The 19,030-nt window shown below is 36.6% G+C and overlaps 1 non-coding gene across 1 annotated transcript; it reads right to left on the bottom strand.

Moving 5' to 3' along the window:
- Positions 1 to 9,838: 9,838 nt before the first annotated feature.
- Positions 9,839 to 9,912, bottom strand: Trnas-aga (transfer RNA serine (anticodon AGA)). Its single transcript has one exon. It is a non-coding gene; the product is annotated as a tRNA-Ser (tRNA).
- Between the last annotated feature and the right edge of the window lie 9,118 nt (positions 9,913 to 19,030).

Genomic DNA, 19,030 nt, shown 5'->3' with positions numbered 1-19,030 from the left:
CTCAAGTGCTATCAGTAGACTCAAGCTGGGCACTGTAGCTGCTTTATTTACTGAGTAACGACCGGCCCTATGTTTTAGCGTTTGGGGCCCTGGGGCCCATTTTATGTGATATATGGGGCTCATATGTACATATAACAATGTAATTATCAGATGCAATCTATGTACAAACTGTAAGCCCTAAAGCTGCTTTATATGATGAGAAACGGCCGGCCCTTTGTTTTAACATCTGGGGCCCTGGGGCCCATAATATTTGACTTATGAGGCTCGTGTACATATGTTGAAGTACAATTTTGTAGTTCTATCAGTAGACTTAAGCTGGGCATTGTAGCTGCTTTATTTACTGAGTAACGGCCGACCCTATGTTAGGCCCATATTGTGTGACTCATGGGGTTCATATATACATATAACAATATAATGCTGAAGACTATTATAGTGTACCAAGTCTGAACCATGTAGCTGCTTTATTTGCTGAGAAACAGCCGGCCCTTTGTTTTAACATTTTGGCCTCTGGGGGCCCTAGCCTTGAACAACTAGGGCCAAAATGGGCAAAAAGGCACATCCACAATTTAGGGCTCATACACGTGCCACATATGAGCCCTAGTGTCCTTGTAGCTTTAGAGCTAGCCTTGTCAATCTGTTGCCCCTTATTTTAATATTAGGGGCCCTGGGGACCATAATATATAACATATGGGGCTCATTTCTACTTGTATTTATAAAGTACCCATAAGGCTCTCCGTGTACCAACTCAGGGCCCTCAGGCCGCTTCATCTGATGAGAAACAGCATGGTTTGATTTTTTACATTTGGGCCCCTGGGGCCCGTGACCTTTGACCTCTGGGGTCGAGATGGGCAAAATGCACATCTACGGCGTAGGGCTAATAAGTGTACCACATATGGGTCCTGGGGCCCTCGTAGTTTTAGCGCTAGCCTTGACAGAATGATGTGTTTGATAGAAGAAGGAGGAGGAGGAGGAGAAGGAGAAGGAGAAGGAGAAGAAACCACAGGATGGGAAGATACCCTGCATGTACGTAAATATTAAATAGCCAGAGGTTTCCAGTGGTATAAAAATCGCTACTTTTTATGAGAAAAGTGCGGGGGGAGGTGAGGCTTTGGATCACGAAATGCTCCTCTAAAACATCACTTTTGCAACAATGCAAGAATTGCAGGCATACTGCACATAAAGCACATTAGAGTATTTAGTGCCCCGGGTTTCTGTGCTTATAGTCCAATAAATTCCCGTAACAATCGTGCAAATCATTTTAAATTTGCCGTATTTGGCAGAGATACAGTACTTATACCGCCTATCATTATAGGATATGGAGGTATTTCAACAGCACCCTTATTTGGTGGGAAAAGGTCGTTGAACCTATACACAGAGGGCAAATTAAAAAAAGTATAGTTTGACCTATCTACGATAGACCGGTTGTGGAGTTATGAGCAAAAATGTAACGTTGTGACGTCATAGGTCTAATTTTGGCACCACATGGAAAAAAATTGAAAAATGCCCCGATTTTGTTGAAAATGGTCCTAAATTATTGTTATTTCCATGATAAATAAAAAAAATAATAGTTTGTTCTATATATGTGGGATGTTTCGTTACCTTACTAACACATCAAAATCGACAATACCTATTGAGTCGCATTAGTTCTATATTGAATAAAAAGCACCCAAGATACACTCCTCAAAAGAATTAAAGGATCTGTTGAATATAATCAACTTTTTGAAAACATTGGATATGATGATGATATTATTGATAATGTGCTTGATATTTCATTATATCACTAGCTGTAGACAAAATTCACTCATTACAAATGTCCTCCATCACCCACATCGTGAGGGGGAGGGTGGAAAATGGAGGCCAAATTTTCGATTTTGAAGCCATTTTTCAAACGTCACTACGGTCAAGGTCAAATCACATATTGGGGTGGGGTGTATATGTGACGTGTGCGTGTGGATCTATACGTTACATTAGTGGGTATAATATGCCCTCAATGTATCCCTGGGGGTGGGGGAAGTCATTAATGTAACCGTACAAAAGATGAACACCAGGCCCTCTTCGTTTCTCTGAGAGTAGGGGCCTTTTAAATTGTACAGAAAGACAGAACATATAGAAAATTTATTTAGGCATTACGTTGAACTATTAAAGGAGCTCAATTATGATCCCTATACTCAGATATGTGAAGACGGGGCCGGGAGAATATCTTTTATGAGGTTGCATTAATGACTTTCCCCACCCCCGGGGATACATCGAGGGCAAGGTACACCCACCAATGTGACAAAGCACATACACAAACCCATCGCAATATATGGCTTGACCTTGACCGTGGTGACGTTTTGAAAATGGCTTCAAAATCGAAATTTTAGCCTCCATTTTCCCCCTCCCCTCAAGATGTGGGTAATAGTGGGTATTTTGTGAGACACAGATTACTCTTCACGGTAATAAAGGTCAAAACTTAATATCTCTTCAAGACTTTTTAGATATGTGTCCCAACAACATACATGCAAAATTTGGTAGGAATCATTATGGTTGCTGAGAAAATCGCATTGATATATGCTAATTAGGTAGCAATTTTGCATTTTGAATATTAAAAAACATGATTATTCAATAACAACATTTAAACTGGTTATTAGCACTATTTATATGCAATAAATATATTAAACTACTCATAAATGAATTTTTATCCAATATTCCTAAAATATCGCCCATTGAAAACAATACCATGAAAAACATTACCATGAATAATCACTCAATAATCACAGTGCTCAATAGTGTTGCCCCTCCCCTTAAAGAAGCTAGCAATTACAAAACTAAAGTTATAAGAGCGAATTTTATTGAACGACCCCCGTAGCCACCAAAATCACCACCATCGGCCTTAAAATACATTTTTAGTAAATTTGACCATCATTGTAGGAGCACCCCAGAAAAAGCACATCGGACATATTTTATTAAAAATTGGTCGGCGGGAACGTGTTCTACGCAAAATTTCATTTTTTAGAAACTGTTCCAAACATAAGTGAATAATATTTTCCAACCGCGAGCGAAAGAGAGCTCAGCAAATGGAACTCAGCAAATCCTGGCTTAAAGCCACATGTACTGTGGGAGACAACGTTGAACATTGTAATGTTCACGGAAGGTCGTGCGATGCCATTGACTCAACAGTGTATTCTTGCTAATAGCAAGAATACGATGTAGTGTCAATTTTCTTTATTAATCTTTTTTTTTAAAGAACTTGACTTATCTGCAGCTACGAAGAGATGGAAGAAGTTAATATTAAAGTTATTCAAATCAGATATATTATGATGAAATTGTTCTCCCTGTTGGAGAAACGTGGTCACTTTCCTTTCCAACCGCGCCTAAGACGTGTTTCAAGGCAGCGATTCCGGAATAAAAATCTTAAATCAAGAACATGTTAACCTACAATTATAGCTGTATGTAGTGTATTCGTTTTATAATTACGGAGTAGACTTACCCGTCACCGTAACGGAAAAATTTCGCGCTGGACTTCCACCAGGTGGCAATGGTATATAGTTGGTTATACACAAATATTGCGATTCATCATCGAGAGAAATGCTCTTTATAATGAGATCACTTTCTACAGTTGCTCGATCAAAAGTCATTTCATATTCCTCGATAGGAAAATCAGGCATGTTAACAGGTCCATTAGTAGTTGTAGTATCCCAGTAAGCAATTATGGGTCCCCACCAATCACCTCTGCGCCAAGTGAACGAAACTAAGGTAGACCCCTCAACTGGAAGAGTACACGACAAAGTCACTCTGGTGCCTTCAACTCTTTGCCATTGTACATTAGAAACTCTCAAAAAATACATATTTATATAAAATTATATGACCCCGCCTCGGAGGGGTTCTTGGATTCTGGCTGGGTAACCATGCTCGATCTGTTTTTCAATAGCTAGACCTGCCCTAGTATCGAGAATCTCACTAGGGGTATCAAAATAAAAATAAAACCCTCGCTTTAGGGATATCATATTCCAAAAGTCCCTTCTAGTCCCGCTCGGGATATCAAATTCACCTCTTCTAGTCTCCAAATGAGGTTTCAAAATTTCTGATTAAGGTTGCAGTCATTTTTCAGTCAACTTTAATATTTGACATTTGTGGCTAAAATGGGGGTGGGGAGTCACAAAACACCAAATTTTCAACCAACATATCTCAGTCACTTCACTTTCAGCCGGGTTAAACAGATAAAAGAGACTCTAGCAATTACTGCTAAGCTGGCTGTCACCTTTGTTCAAAACTGTTGCACCGGACCCTATGTAGCCACTATGTGGCCTATCTACTATATGTTACATGTATTAAAATAGATATCCAAGAAAAAAGCTTGTTCCAAAAATTTCAGCTGATTCCGATTTTGCGTTTGTGAGTTTTGTATGATTATATGTATTACACTGTGTTGTAATTTCGTTCTGTTAACCAGAACGTAAGCCAAGGGTGAGGCTGTGGATCACGAAATGGTCCTCTAAAGCATCACCTTTTCAAATAATACAAGAATTGGAGGCAAACGGGCATACAACTGCACAAAAAGCACATTAGAGTATTGAGTGCCCCGGGCTTCTGTGCTTATAGTCCAATAAAGTCCCGTAACACTCGGGGAAATCATTATACATTTGCCGCATTTGGCTTATCATTATAGGATATGGAGGTATTTCAACAGCACCCTTATTTGGTGGGAAAAGGTCGTTGAACCTATACACAGAGGTCAAGTTCAAAAAAGTATAGTTTGACCTATCTACGATGTACGGTTGTGGAGTTATGAGGAAATATGTAACGTTGTGACGTCATGTTTAGTTTAGGCACCACATGTAGCAAAATTGAAAAATGCCCCCATTTTGTGTAAAATGGTCCTAAATTATTGTTATTTCCATGATAAATAATAGTTTGTCCTATGTCCAAAATCGACAATACCTATTGAGTCGCATGAGTTCTATATTGAATCAATATGACCTTAACAAATTGTTGTGTTACCTGGATAAAAAAAGCACCCAAGATGGTTAAAACTCTCCTTTTTCCGATTTTATTTTCGCCCCCAGCAGGGACAAAATTGGTCACAATGTTACTCTTTTACCCATAACTCCATAGCCGTACATCATAGATAGGTCAAAGTATACTTTTTCTGAATTCTTATTACCAGTGGATCACGATCGTGTAAGTTTTGAACAGGTAGTTCTGAACTTGACCCTCTGCGCCAATTTCAATGACCTTTTTCTACTTGAACGAGGGTACTGTTAAATTGCCTCCATAGCCTAGATTAATTAGCGCCATAAGTACTATTTATCTGCCAAATATGGCAACTTTAACTTGATTTGCACGATTGTAGTACATGTAAACTGAAATCAATTGCACTATTATAACATATAAGTCCTTTGATGGATTTTGAACACGGGGTAAGTAGGGCCAGTGTACAAATAGAATACGTTTGTTGCCGCGCAAATAGTGTCATTTCGTTGTTTTCAGCGAGCCAAATTGGTAGGCAAAAGATTCGATACAATTACCGAATAGATAGGGTGCAACTTTCTAGACTTGAGTCCAGGTCTTGTTTACGGCGTTTAGGGTTAGGGTTTAGGGTTAGGGTAGGGCAGTCTTGTAATAAGACTAGTAAAGTTGCACCCTATTTGGTAATCGCTGCATGTATGGCCAGAGGCGGGGACGACTACGAGGCAGACAGTGACGGCTCTTTTAGCGGGCTTAAATAACCGGACTGGTTATCCACCAACTCTCATACGCCCGAATAGCAACACGGATGCAGTTGAGCGTTATATTTATTTCGAACATCAAGAATTATATACTTACCTAGACTGTAATGAAGCAGTGCAATTTGTATCAGAAGCTTCGTCAGTGCCATTTTATTATACTTGTTCCGACTCGGTCGTCTGCTTAAACATTTTAATTTTCATGCATATAAGCCTAAAGATGTGCAGACACTATTCATGGTAATTATGACAACCTACACATATTTCGTAAGAGCTGATTAGAAATAAATGCAGATTAATCAAAACTAGAGCGGTTCTCGGCTTTCGCGGTTTTCGACATACGCGGTTTGTGAGTAAGTTTGTTTGGGTGATGGGAAGGTATATGGGTGAAAACTACATGTGGTCGTGTTTATTATCATGTTCTGATCAAAAATCTGTGTTGGCCACGGCCGTTTTTAGCGTCCACTTTTATCGAAAACAACGAAAACTGAGGGGGTAAACTATTAGTCTCGTATATACGTTTGTGGAGTGTCAGACGCCTACACAGCGAATGCCCACAGTTACTGATGAGTACGTTGAAGATATGGACACGTAATACATATTACGCTTTAAGCTTACTGAAAGTTAAGTTTTTAAGCTTCCTTACAATCCCATTAGATCAAGTTTATATAATAGTTAAAGTGTCCAATACCTTCAATTTAACAATAATTTTGACTCTAAGCTAAAGCAATTAATGTAAGTTTAATTGAATCTATTCATGAAGACCCGGTCAGTGGCCACCCGTCTGTTGGACGGGCAGTTTAGAACGTAGACGGGTGGAAAAATTCGGTCTTTTTTTCACCAAAACATAAACTGTGACGGTGAATCTGAACATACCGGTACGCTATTTTAGCCTATTTAACATCGTAAAGAAGTACGACACAGCAAAATGTAGAATTTACTCCAGATTTTAGGCCCCGTAAAAATAAGTTACGTAGCTGGTTAAAATAGGCTAAAACTTATCGCGTATTGTTGCGTACATAATTGGTCTTTCGTAGGAGCTTAATGATGAAATCGGAACATACAGGTATGTTATTTCAGTATCGTAAAGTACTACGGAACCCAGTACAGAACAAGACATTAGACAGTGGAGAATTTTGGCCCGTAGAGCATTTTAGTTACATTTGTCACACGGACCAAATTGGTTCTCCGGAAGGGTGCGACGATGATATCGGAACCATACCGATACACTTTTTCAGCATCGCAAAGAACTACGGGCAAAATGGAAAATCTAAAATTTATCGAGATTTTAGGCCTCGCAGAAAATTGTGTAATGTAGCTGGTAAAAACAAGCGAAAACTCTTTGCGTATTGTTACGTAACTTACGCATGTGACAAAACCAATATTAGTCTTTCGTAAGAACTTGATGTTGAAATTGGAATATAACGGTATGTTATTTTAGCATTGTTAAGTACTACGGAACCCGGTACGTAAAATTATATGTAATGTAGAATTTTATCGGAAATTTGGGCCCGTACAGCATTTAGTTACGTAGCTGGTTGAAAAAAGCTTCGGAAGAGTGCGACGATGATATCGGAACATACCGATACACTATTTCAGCATCGTAAAGAACTACGGAAGGACAAAATGTAAATATTGGGTTTCGTAAAACATTTTCGTAAAAAATGTAGATGTATAGTTTACATGTACATGTACTACTGTAGTACAGTATAGTGCGTGTATTATCCCTACATGTCATATCATTTCTGCAAAGCATATGGACTGTGACACTGTTATGCTCGCACAAATTATTATCATTAGCATCTGTTTTACTTGTAAATAAAGCGAGGATGATTATTAACTGTTTTTATGTTCCAATATTCTGACTAAAATACGCTATACCGTATGGTATGATTCGCATTTTGTGCAGTGAAGTAGTGATGGTGTACGGACATAAGTTGTCTATTATTAAGCTTAAGGAGTGTGAACGGTAATTCTTGGATAGCATTTTTATCTAAAGCTTCAGGTTTACTTGAAAAAATTAATAAAAGATAATTGGGAGTGTTTTTGTGGGTCTATCCTAGTGATCAAAATGGGTTATTTTAACCTTCGAAAGGATATTTCGTCGCCATTATCGGCGACCGATTACATTCGGTAACTATGTAGGGTTGGGCGGTATGAGAATTTTGAGTCAACAGTACCGCTATACTTTTGTGTGCTAATTGGTATCGGTAGTTTACCATTATAACTCTTTGTATCGCCCTACACCACTTAAACGAAATAAGACTCCTTAAGTCAAAACTGAGGGCGCTCTAGATAAAAGTGGACATCACGCATAGGCGGCGAACGGCCGTGTGGCGCAGTTTGGACGATCACTGGGGAAATGGGTGGGGGGAGGGTAATGAAGGAAAATGAACAAAAATGGACAGGAAAAGGAGACAGAGCCCCATGTACTAAAAATACTTTTATTTGTTTGTTTTTTTAAATGTGTCACAACTGCAGCAATTTTTGGTTGAACAGGGTGTCCCAGAAAAAAAATACCGGTTGAATAAATTTGGTCGAGAATAAGGCATCAGAATCCGAAAATTTAATAATCAGCGTGAATCCCATTTTATTATGCATCTTATATGCTAATTTTAAATGATTCGATTGACTGACTGCGAAAAATTAGCGATTACATAACATACCTTAATTCACTTCATTCCAAGTTTGAAAGAAGATCATTCAACGCAATGCGCACTAGTGGTTAACTCAGTTAACTGTCAATGGGCTTCATATTTTGTTCGGTGAAATCCTCTTCGTTCTTTTTTAAACAATCTGCTTCTTGCAAAACATTTAATGAGGTTTTGTTCAAATTAAAAAACAAACAAACAAACAAACAAACAAAAAACCTGCACGATATTGAAAATGAAAGCTTGCGTGTAAGATGATGCTCGGTACGTTAATGTTGATATAATTATTGCATAAAAGGTTATTGCATAAAGAATTCCAGCTGGCTAAAAATTATCTCTCACACACGTTAATGTTTTTGGAATATTTCCGAGAAATTTTAATGCAAAGTTTAAACCTTTGAAAACCTCAACATGGTATCAATATTCATAGGTAAAGCTGTAAACACTTGATTAATGTCATTGTAGGCTCAAATGTTCTTTTGAAAGTTAAAATATAACATATTCTCACAGCATAAAGAATTAAAGCTGAGAAGCTTCCAATTGCAAAAAAACAAAGTTTTCTCGGACAAACTGTTGTTCATCTTCAGTGAAAGCATGAATAACATAACACCATCGGTTTATAAAATAGATAATGAATATTAAATTTAATGAGATACGCAAACTTTGCCTGTCGTTTCTCAGAAAATAGAGCAGCTACTGTGCTCTGAGTTGGTATACTGTTAGCATTGCTACCTAAATTATTAGCATTGTCCTTATAATAACGGGGGACCGCCTTGATAAGTAAATGATAGCAAACCAGTGAAAAATACCCCAAAAATCAGTCAGTGGAGCTCCGTCCGTACATGTCAATAGCGTCATTATCGATTGGATTAGTCGACGGTAGCGGGCAATTCGATCGCCCATTGGGTTAATACTATCACGTGGTAAGAAATTTGCATTGGACAATCGATTACTATAATGGTTTAGTACTGGATATTTCGGTTTAATCTTCACTAAGCGGGTTTATGGCTGAAAAGGTCACGGTGAATTTGCCGTGTACAAAACTGCACTATGAGGTCTTAGGTCAAATATTATAGGCCCAGGGCCCAAATGATTAAACAAAGGGACGACCGTTTCTCAGCAAACAGGGATTATAAGTTTGTGTATACCTGATAACATGCAGTATAACGTGTTCAAATATAAGGCCCTGTAGTACTCTTTATGCTTCAAGTCAATATCCTGGTCAAATGTGACATCAGAATTGTCATCTTTACTTTTGATTGCAGTGGCGAGTTTGTGTACATCGGTATGTTTGCTACATTGTCAGCATGTTTTACTGTACACACTGGTTTTGAAATGTCACTGTCACTTCTTTCAACATACTCTTTGAGCATATTTATGTGAGAAAGAATGAGCAGTTTACCAACCCAAAGTGTTACAATTAAACATGACAACAAATATCCCGACCGGCACACAACCCAACTTGAAAAGAAAACAAGGGAATGTGCCGGCATGGGAATCGAACCCACGACCTTCCGATCTCTAGTCGGACGCCTTATCCATTAGGCTACCAGCTCCCACTGATAAACGGTGGTTAAAGCTGGGTCTAACGCATCAGTAATGATCTCCTTCACTTTTGTACTTGCGTAATATTTGTGTGTATAGTGCAGGATTAATTATGCAAATTGACTGGCTCACAGGTACCTTTCTTTTAAGGCACATAAACTTTAAAACCAATATCTAAATTCCCAGCCATGATTTTACATTACATTATGCAATACAATGGTCACATTATGTAGATTAGATATGATTGAACGGGATTCCCCCAGGTTTTTATACACAAACTCTTACATGAATACTTGAAACGGGGTTCCAATCTCTCATATATCCCATGAAAATTGTTTCAAATTATAAACACTCAAATTCAATTACTCAGGGCACATCACAATTGCGAGAAGTGCTCAGTTCTTGAGGTCTTTATCCTCACTAAGCCTTACTCGGAGTACATGAAGAGTGAGATTGATAGGAATACTGGTAAATAGTGCCTCCTCCACATCGTGCGAATTAAGTATCTGATCTTCTGCAAGGGCTATGCATTTTAGGGGGGTCTGACATCATGCAGGGGAAATACAAATGCTTGGTTTTCTGACAGATAATTAATTCATTTTGAGCATCAACACAGCCTTAAAATTGCATGAAAACGTCACCATTGGTCCATGAAAATGGGAAAATATTCGGGTCTGTCATTGACCCCCTCTGAAACTGAAACAAAATGCAAATGTCCTTATGTTTTTGCTTCTACTCATTTATGACTAGTTAGTTATTAACACTATGTAAAAGTAGTGTCATAGCTTGTTTAGTTGCTGTATATATAAGTGACCTTTATTACTAATCTAGCTCAACATGCAATGAGGTCGCGAAATTTTTGGCAAAAAAGGAATTTGAATTTGTTTATTGCGACCTTGGGAAGCACGAAAGGTTTCCATGACCAATGGTAGAACAATATCCAAGAGGTTGAGGATATACCCAGTCTGTTTTAACTTAGCATGAAATTTGGCTGCCATCTTGGACCACGGTTGTTTAATGGCATGTAAAACGGGGCCACTTTTAAGAAAAGTTGAACAATGATGGCGCTATTTATCTTAAATTTTGTTTGCATCTTTACAAGGGGTAAACACTTGTATAATGGTATTACAGCATCAGCAAAAAGACTAACATTTGGCAAGGAAACTCTTTTTATTGCTCATATCTTCGGAACTGGTTGTTCAATTTCAATGGGGGTTTCTGGAAAATCCAGCTTTGTAAATGCTTTTTACTATCCTATAAGAAACTGAAAATTTAATATATATTACCGTGTTCCGACTGATTTTGCTTGATCGCATCACATATAATGTTTTATTAGAAAATTAAATAAAGCATCACATCAAACAACCGTGGGACTCAATACTCAAGTACATCTTTTACAGTGGCCCTTAGATCTATTTTGATGATCATGTTTCAATACACATACAAGCACCTAAGAAGTTTTAGAAGTATACTATGACATATGGACTCATTGTGTCATTTCATCTTCATTGTTTCAAAGGTAGTCATATGGAGTTGGGTCATGTTGGTTCACATGGTTAGCCGGTTTGATGCATTACCTATTTTTTTGTTGTGCACATTATGTTAAGGGCTGGGGTATGAACGTTTGGACAGTATTTATTGTGGGACATGAGAGCACATCAGACATATCGAATTGCATTCTGAATACGAAGAATGTCATTCTGATATCAAATAATTTTGATTTTTGAAATTCGCAATTTAATACACATTTTATGGCAAATCATTAAAATTGATATTTTTGATATTTAACAGTACTTGAAGTAAACTTTATAAATCTGATGATTTATGCTTAAAGTTTATGTAGGTGGGATGAAAAGCCGACGATCAATTGAAAATTTTGATTTAATCGACAGTTTTATTCAAGACATAAATCCAACTTTTGAGAAAATTGCAAATGAGAATAAAACATGCTATGTGATGGGAGATTTTAATATAGATTTATTGAAAGAAGACACTTGTAGGCCTACACGTGATTATATCAATATGTGTTTTCCTATTCATTCATCCCTACAATTTTTAAGCCAACCAGAATAACAAATGAAACCGCAACAATAATTGACAATATCTTAACTAACAATCAAGATGTGGTCAATTCAGCTATTCTTATAACGGACATAAGTGACCATTTCCCCACTGTTTTAGTTTCGAAATTCAATCAAAAAACTAATCACAAGAAACAGTCAAGTACAACTTATAAGAGAATATTCAGTGACGGAAATATTAGATTGTTTAAACATAAACTGTCTCAAGTGAAATGGCATGAAGAATTTGACGGTATTGATGTAAATGATGATTATGACAAATGTATTAATATTTTTAAAAACTTATATGATGAGTGTCTTCCTCTTATGAAATACACTCCAAATAGGAGGAAGGATCCATTGTCCCCATGGATAACAAAAGGATTATTAAAGAGTATAAATGTTAAAAACAAACTGTATAAAGAATACAAGAGGTGTCCTAATGAGAGAAAGTTCACCAAATTTAAAGAATACAGAAATAAATTGCATACCTTGGTAAGGAAATCTAAGAGAAATTATTATGATGATAAGTTTCTGAAGGCGAAAGACAATATTAAAAAAACTTGGACAACTATTAATAGTATACTAGGTCGAAAAAAAGGTCTCTAAAGTTCAGTCATGCTTCAAAAACTGCTCAAACGATATAACGACTGACCCCAAAACCATAGCTAATAAATTTAATGATTTTTTTGTTAATATTGGACCAGAACTTGCGTCTGATATAAAACATGATGGTAACCATTTCTATGAATATCTAGAGAATCCAAAACAAAACAGCGTATACTTACCTCCTGTACTAGAGGAAGAAATTATCAAAATCATCAACCAATTTGATCAATCAAAAAGTCCTGGCTATGATGACATTGGAAATTTTATTATAAAGAAGGTTGCAAAGGAAGTTAGTATACCTCTTGCTATGATTATGAACTTATCAATAACGACTGGTATAGTCCCTGATCATTTAAATATTGCAAAGGTAATACCCATTTATAAAAAAGAAGACCCAGAATTATATTCAAATTATCGACCTGTGTTAATTCTTCCGTGTTTTTCCAAAATTTTGGAAAGAGTTATTTTTAATAGATGTGTCAATTATATGGATAAAAACAATATACTTAATGACAAACAATTTGGTTTTAGAAAAAAACATTCAACTGGTATGGCTATTACTGAACTTGTTGACAAAATAAACAGCGCAGTAGAAAGCTCCATCCAAAACTACAGTTGGTATTTATCTAGATTTGTCAAAAGCATTTGACACGATAGACCATCATATATTACTTTATAAGCTGGAACATTATGGCTTCAGAGGAATTGTACTTGATTGGTTTAGAAGCTATTTGTCAAATAGGAAACAATTTGTTAATTACAACGCTCATAGCTCCGAACTCAAACAAGTAAGGTGCGGTGTTCCTCAAGGGTCAATATTGGGGCCATTGTTATTTATCTTGTACATCAATGATATTATTTATACTTCATCAATTTTGGATTTCGTACTTTTTGCGGACGACACTACTATCCTTTTTTCACATAAAAATATTAACTCCAAAGTAAATCTGATCAATTCCGAATTAAGGGAAGTTACAAATTGGTTTCGAGCTAATAAGCTCTCGCTGAATGCGAGCAAAACAAACTATATGGTACTTGGAACTCAACACCAAACAAATAGACTATTTGAAGCACTAAATATTGAACTGGATGGAACAAGCTTAACAAGAGTAAATAAAACCAAATTTCTGAAATTGATGAAAACTTAACATGGAAGGACCAAATAGGGGGAGTTTCAATGACAATATCCAGAAATATTGGAATTATTAATAAACTGAAACATTTTGTACCAAGACATGTATTGTATACCCTTTATTGTAAACTATGGCATTATAGCGTGGTCGTCCTGTTTTAGCCTGATCGGTTTTTGAAAAGGCAAAAACGCAAAAATGGTTTTTTTGAGGAAAATTGTGTGTTATTTTGTAAAATGAAGAAATGAAAGTGACGGTTATCAATGAGGTTAATAACTTTGTATCTGTAATATGTCTAGCATTGTGAAAAATCTAAACATTTTGCTTTGGACCTCGGAATATCCCTCGGGGCTGCATCCCTCGTTTCCAACAGGCAAGATTTTTCACAACGCCCTCCAAATAACCAATGCGCAGTTATTAACCTCTAAATTGCAATAATGATAACAATTATTAGTATATTATATTAATAGATATCTTACTGTTAACTCTGATATCTATACTTTCCCCTTTGGCTATATATTGTGTAGCTAGGTTGCACGTAAAACGTCGATTATCTTTGTTAATGTCAGCAGTTGCTATGGTGAAATTGGTAGATCCAGCCAGTAAACCATGCTCATACGTCATAATATAACCTGGAGGTTGATAGGCTTCACATAGGTAATCTACGTCGGTATTCGGGGGATAGATCCATGATGCAATGGCATTCTGGTTATTACATGATGGTTCATTCATGGCCCAAGACATACCTACAACTCCATCACCTTGTTCAAGATCGTAAGCCACATATTCACATTTTAGTTTAACTGGTCTGCCATGTAAAATATAATTACCTCCTTCAGAAGTCACAGAACTGTTGATTACCTGTGAACCTAGTAGAAAGAATTTTATCTGTAATTACAACCAATTGAGCTAATGGGCACTTGCAATATAAAATAGAAGAAGAAATGAAAAATGTTTCAATCAGAGATAGCAGTAAACATGAGTAAAAATCAAAAACTAGTAGTTAAGACTAGTAGGGTGTCCCAGTAGTCATGCTACTATTTTTAACGTTCGTTACAATTATTGTAAGTATGCATCAGAAACTATATATATAAACTCCTCAACAAAAGTTTGGAAAGTTTTTTCAAGCATTTTTATTTCAGATTATTTGTGCTATGTTCATATTGTGTTGCATATCAATGGATAGCTACTTTATTCTCCTTTACAACGACAATACATTTTAAACAATCACCTTTTTCACGGCTGAGTACACGTCTTGTGAATGTAGTGGGGTCTCAAACAGAATGTGCCAAATTGACCACTATTCTGTGCTCTAACAACACCAGTCAGTAACCTCATTAGCGGGTGGAAAAACCATAGGCAGCCACAACAGCTAGTCTGGTCACAAGTTGCTGTGGGATGGCATTCCATTATTCAACCAGGATTCGTCGCAAGTCATTCAATGTGGTTGCATTGGTTACTCTGCCACGCACAGCACGACCAAGCTGGTCCCACAAGTGTTCAATCGGGTTGAGGTCTGGGCTGATGGCAGACCATTCCATTCTCTCTACTCTCTTATTCTGTAGGTAGTCGCTGACTACCCTGGCTCTGTGGGGGCGATCGTTGTCATCTTGGAAGATGCATTAGGTCCCAGATTGTAAAGATATGGGATTGCAGCTGGCTGTACAGAATAATGGTGAATTTAGCACAATCTGTTTGAGACCCCACTACATTCACAAGACGTGTACTCAGGCGTGGTTGTAAAGAGGAATAAAGTAGCTATACATTGATATGCAACACGACATGAACATGTTACAAATAATCTGTGCTATAGATGCTTGAAAAAACTTTCCAAACTTTTGTTGAGGAGTTTAGTTATATTTAAATAGAACAATCATTTACAATTCCTTTGATATCAAACTTGATTCTTTATTGCTAAATGCCAGACTATTAAAAATGTACCTCATATTCAAGATATCATATTGGGCTGTACCATGAGTAAGTTAATTTGATATTTGTTTACATTTTAAAGCTATTTCATCAAAGATGGGAACCCCCTCTCATGTAATCCAGTTGAATCACAATAACAAGATCATTGATTAATTGATTGAATAAAATTGATGTTGCGATAAGTTAGAGATTTGATGATTTGTTAGTCATTTATTATTTATGAAGTTATGAAATGGTATCGCGACTTTTGTGACACCCTGCATTAGGTACACTGGCTAACCGTCTATATGCTAATAGACTAGTTATCTATAGTTTGACCTAGACTAAATTGGAACATAAATTTATTTTGTTGTAAGTATCTCCATAAGACCTCCCCAACAACAACAAAAAAGTGGTGGAAAATGCTAATTTGCATAAACAAAAATACGTATGCATGGCTCAAATGTCAAAGTTGGTTGAATCCGGGTAAAAACCATACCAATGTATTTCTCTCATCATTAGGATTTAGAAAAAAAGTATATTACAAACTAGCTTGGAATTTGCATAACATTTGTTGGTATCTTTCCTGTTGACAGATATCCTTGTCTGATATTATTTGGCAAGGAGATTTAATATATACCTGGAGAGGAATTAGATTACGTAACACGTTGATCCCTTGTGTCAAATTGATTTGCCGACAGGCTATTAATAAAAGTGGTACAAAAGGGTTCCACCATCAAATTGGTAACTGGCCCGCCATGCCCGATAGCATATTAACTCTTACCTGTCAATTAGTGACGTGTAGAAGGTTATGTGTAACTTAACGCACCAATTGAGAAAGTGATACCATTGTTTTCACGTATCCTAATGGTGTGTTTGTGCGGGTGTCAGACCTATAAAGCATGCTTTAGCTGTCGATGTACACTTCTTTACCACCCACCTGACTTTAGGGGCTTCATTTAAACAGAGCCGGTGTTATTAGAAGTATGATACACTAAAAGACCGTACGCATAGAGCATAATATAACAATGATAACGTCACGTGACATACCTAATTGTATTTTTCAATTATACTTACGTGCTATCGATTGTAAGGTAAAATACAAAAATACGCTTGCTGCAACTCGTTTGTTCGTGAGGAATATTGGTCTGCACAATTTGATGCTACGAAGCGTTTGTTTGGGTGTCGTGTCGTGAGACGTTTTAAGGAAAAACATGTTTCTTTTTAACATGTTCTCTGTCAAACACGCATAACACTATACAACATTAAAACCGGTCGGTGGTTTATACAAATAAACAGCTGTTTATGCGTTCAATGATCTCAACCGGTCGTTTCTACTTCCTCCGTGATCCAACATGAATGACATACTATAATGTGTACCATTATGATGGCCAAAAATGCAAAATCACACAAGTTTAAAAAATATTCTAGCAATATATTTGTCACAAAAATAAATATTTACAAATACCTTTTTACAAACTTTAGTCTTTTGGTTTTCCCTAAGTTGATGAACTACGACGACGTTCCGCCAACTTTATGGAAAGGTTTTGACATTGGCAGTGACACCATGTTTTTGCATGAACTTAGGAGCAACATTCAAATATTATATTAAAAAAATGGAAATCAAGAAGAGTAGAAAACAAAAACCGCAACCCTTAAAAAGCGTTGACAACGCGTAGTTTCAATGGAGGAGCGCTGCCTGAAACATGTTAATTTATTTTGTTTTGCAACACAGATCCTGGAAGGAACCCTCTTACAGAAGCCACTTTCTGGGTGTCCAAGAAAAAATGACCGGGTGAATAAATTTGGACATAAGCCGAGAAATAGGCATAAGAATCCAAACATTTAAAATCCAGTGTGTAGCCCATCTTAATACATCTTATATGCTACTTGTACTTGTATCGGTTGAATGATTGCGAAGAAATGAGTAACGTCAATTCCCCGGTCAATTCACTTCATTCCAAGTTTGAAAGAAAGATCATTCAAGTACAACACAATGCGCACTAGTGGTTAACTGTCAATGGGCTTTATATTTTGTTCGGTGAATCCTTTTCTTTTTATTTAAACAACCTGTTTCTTGCAAACATTTAATTAGGTTTTGTTCAAATTTGAAAAACTGCACAATATTGAAAATGAAAGCTTGCATGTAAGATGATGCTCAGTACTTGTAAAACCTTTTTGCGTTAATGTTGATATAATTAGTGGTATAAAGAATTATTGCATAAAGAATTCCGGCTGGCTAAAAAAGTTTCTCGCACACATTAATATTAACGTTTTTGAAATAGAATGGCAATCGTCTTTTAAACTTCAACATAATGTTGCATGGTATCAAAAATAACGTAAAGCTGTAAGCACTTGATCAATGTCATTCTTGGCTCAAGTGGAAAATGAAAATATAACATATTTGCACAACATAAAAAAAATCAAAAATGGGAAGCTTCCAATTGCAGAAATCAAAGTTTTCTCGGACAAGCTGTTTGTCATCTTCAGTGAAAGCATGAATAACAAAAACACCGGTGGAATATAAAATAGATATTGGGGACTAAATTTAATGAGATACACAAACTTTAGGAAGGGGTGGGCGAGTATCAAAAAGCGCCTGTTGATCGAACTTGGAATGAACTGCATTGATGCGCACATTATGTAATCGTTATTTTTCTTCGCAACCAGTCAAACGAATCAAATAAAATTTGCGTATATGATGCACGATAATATGAGCTACGTGCTACATATTAAATTTTTTGATTCCAATGTCTATTTCTCGACTTATGTCCAAATTCATTCACCCGGTATTTTCTTCTGGGACACCCTGTATGAGCACCACAGGCCAAAATTATGGAGACAATAAATCAAAAGCAAAAATCGATATTGTATGAAATGACCTTTGACCTAGATGGAATAGTGTGGAACATTTAAAAGTTTGAATTTGTGCCATGGAAGTATAATGAATCTCAAAAACACATTTTTGGCCTTATATGTTTGTAAATACACTATAGAGACCTAATTTGTAAACATTATTTAAGCATCCCTAATACTAACCCAAAACCCAAACTTTAGAATTCGTGATAACGCCTACATAAAGGTAGAATGGGGAAGCATACTCGAATATGAAAGTGACGTAAATACCCTTGCCTACTGGAGTACGAAACAAGGGGTCTATCGGTGGGGATTTTTGTCGAAAAGAGGGAGTCAATAGTTTACAAGAAAAAAATGCAATTGATTCTTTGCTGAAAATATATATTTTTTCATGATTTCTCAAATAAAAACCACGTCGACGTGCTTGTATTTTGGGACAACTAAGTGTTAGCTCTGAAGGTGTTATTAACTAACGCTACTTTTACACGAGCGTTGTATGTGTATATTTGGGACAACTAAATGTTACTTGCATAACGTTTCTTAACTAACACTTATTGTCAGGTCCG

This window comes from Amphiura filiformis, chromosome 14 (assembly GCF_039555335.1).
Source record: "Amphiura filiformis chromosome 14, Afil_fr2py, whole genome shotgun sequence".
NCBI lineage: Eukaryota > Metazoa > Echinodermata > Ophiuroidea > Amphilepidida > Amphiuridae > Amphiura > Amphiura filiformis.
The sequence above is the reverse complement of the archived record's forward strand: the minus strand, read 5'-3'. Positions and strand labels throughout refer to the sequence as shown.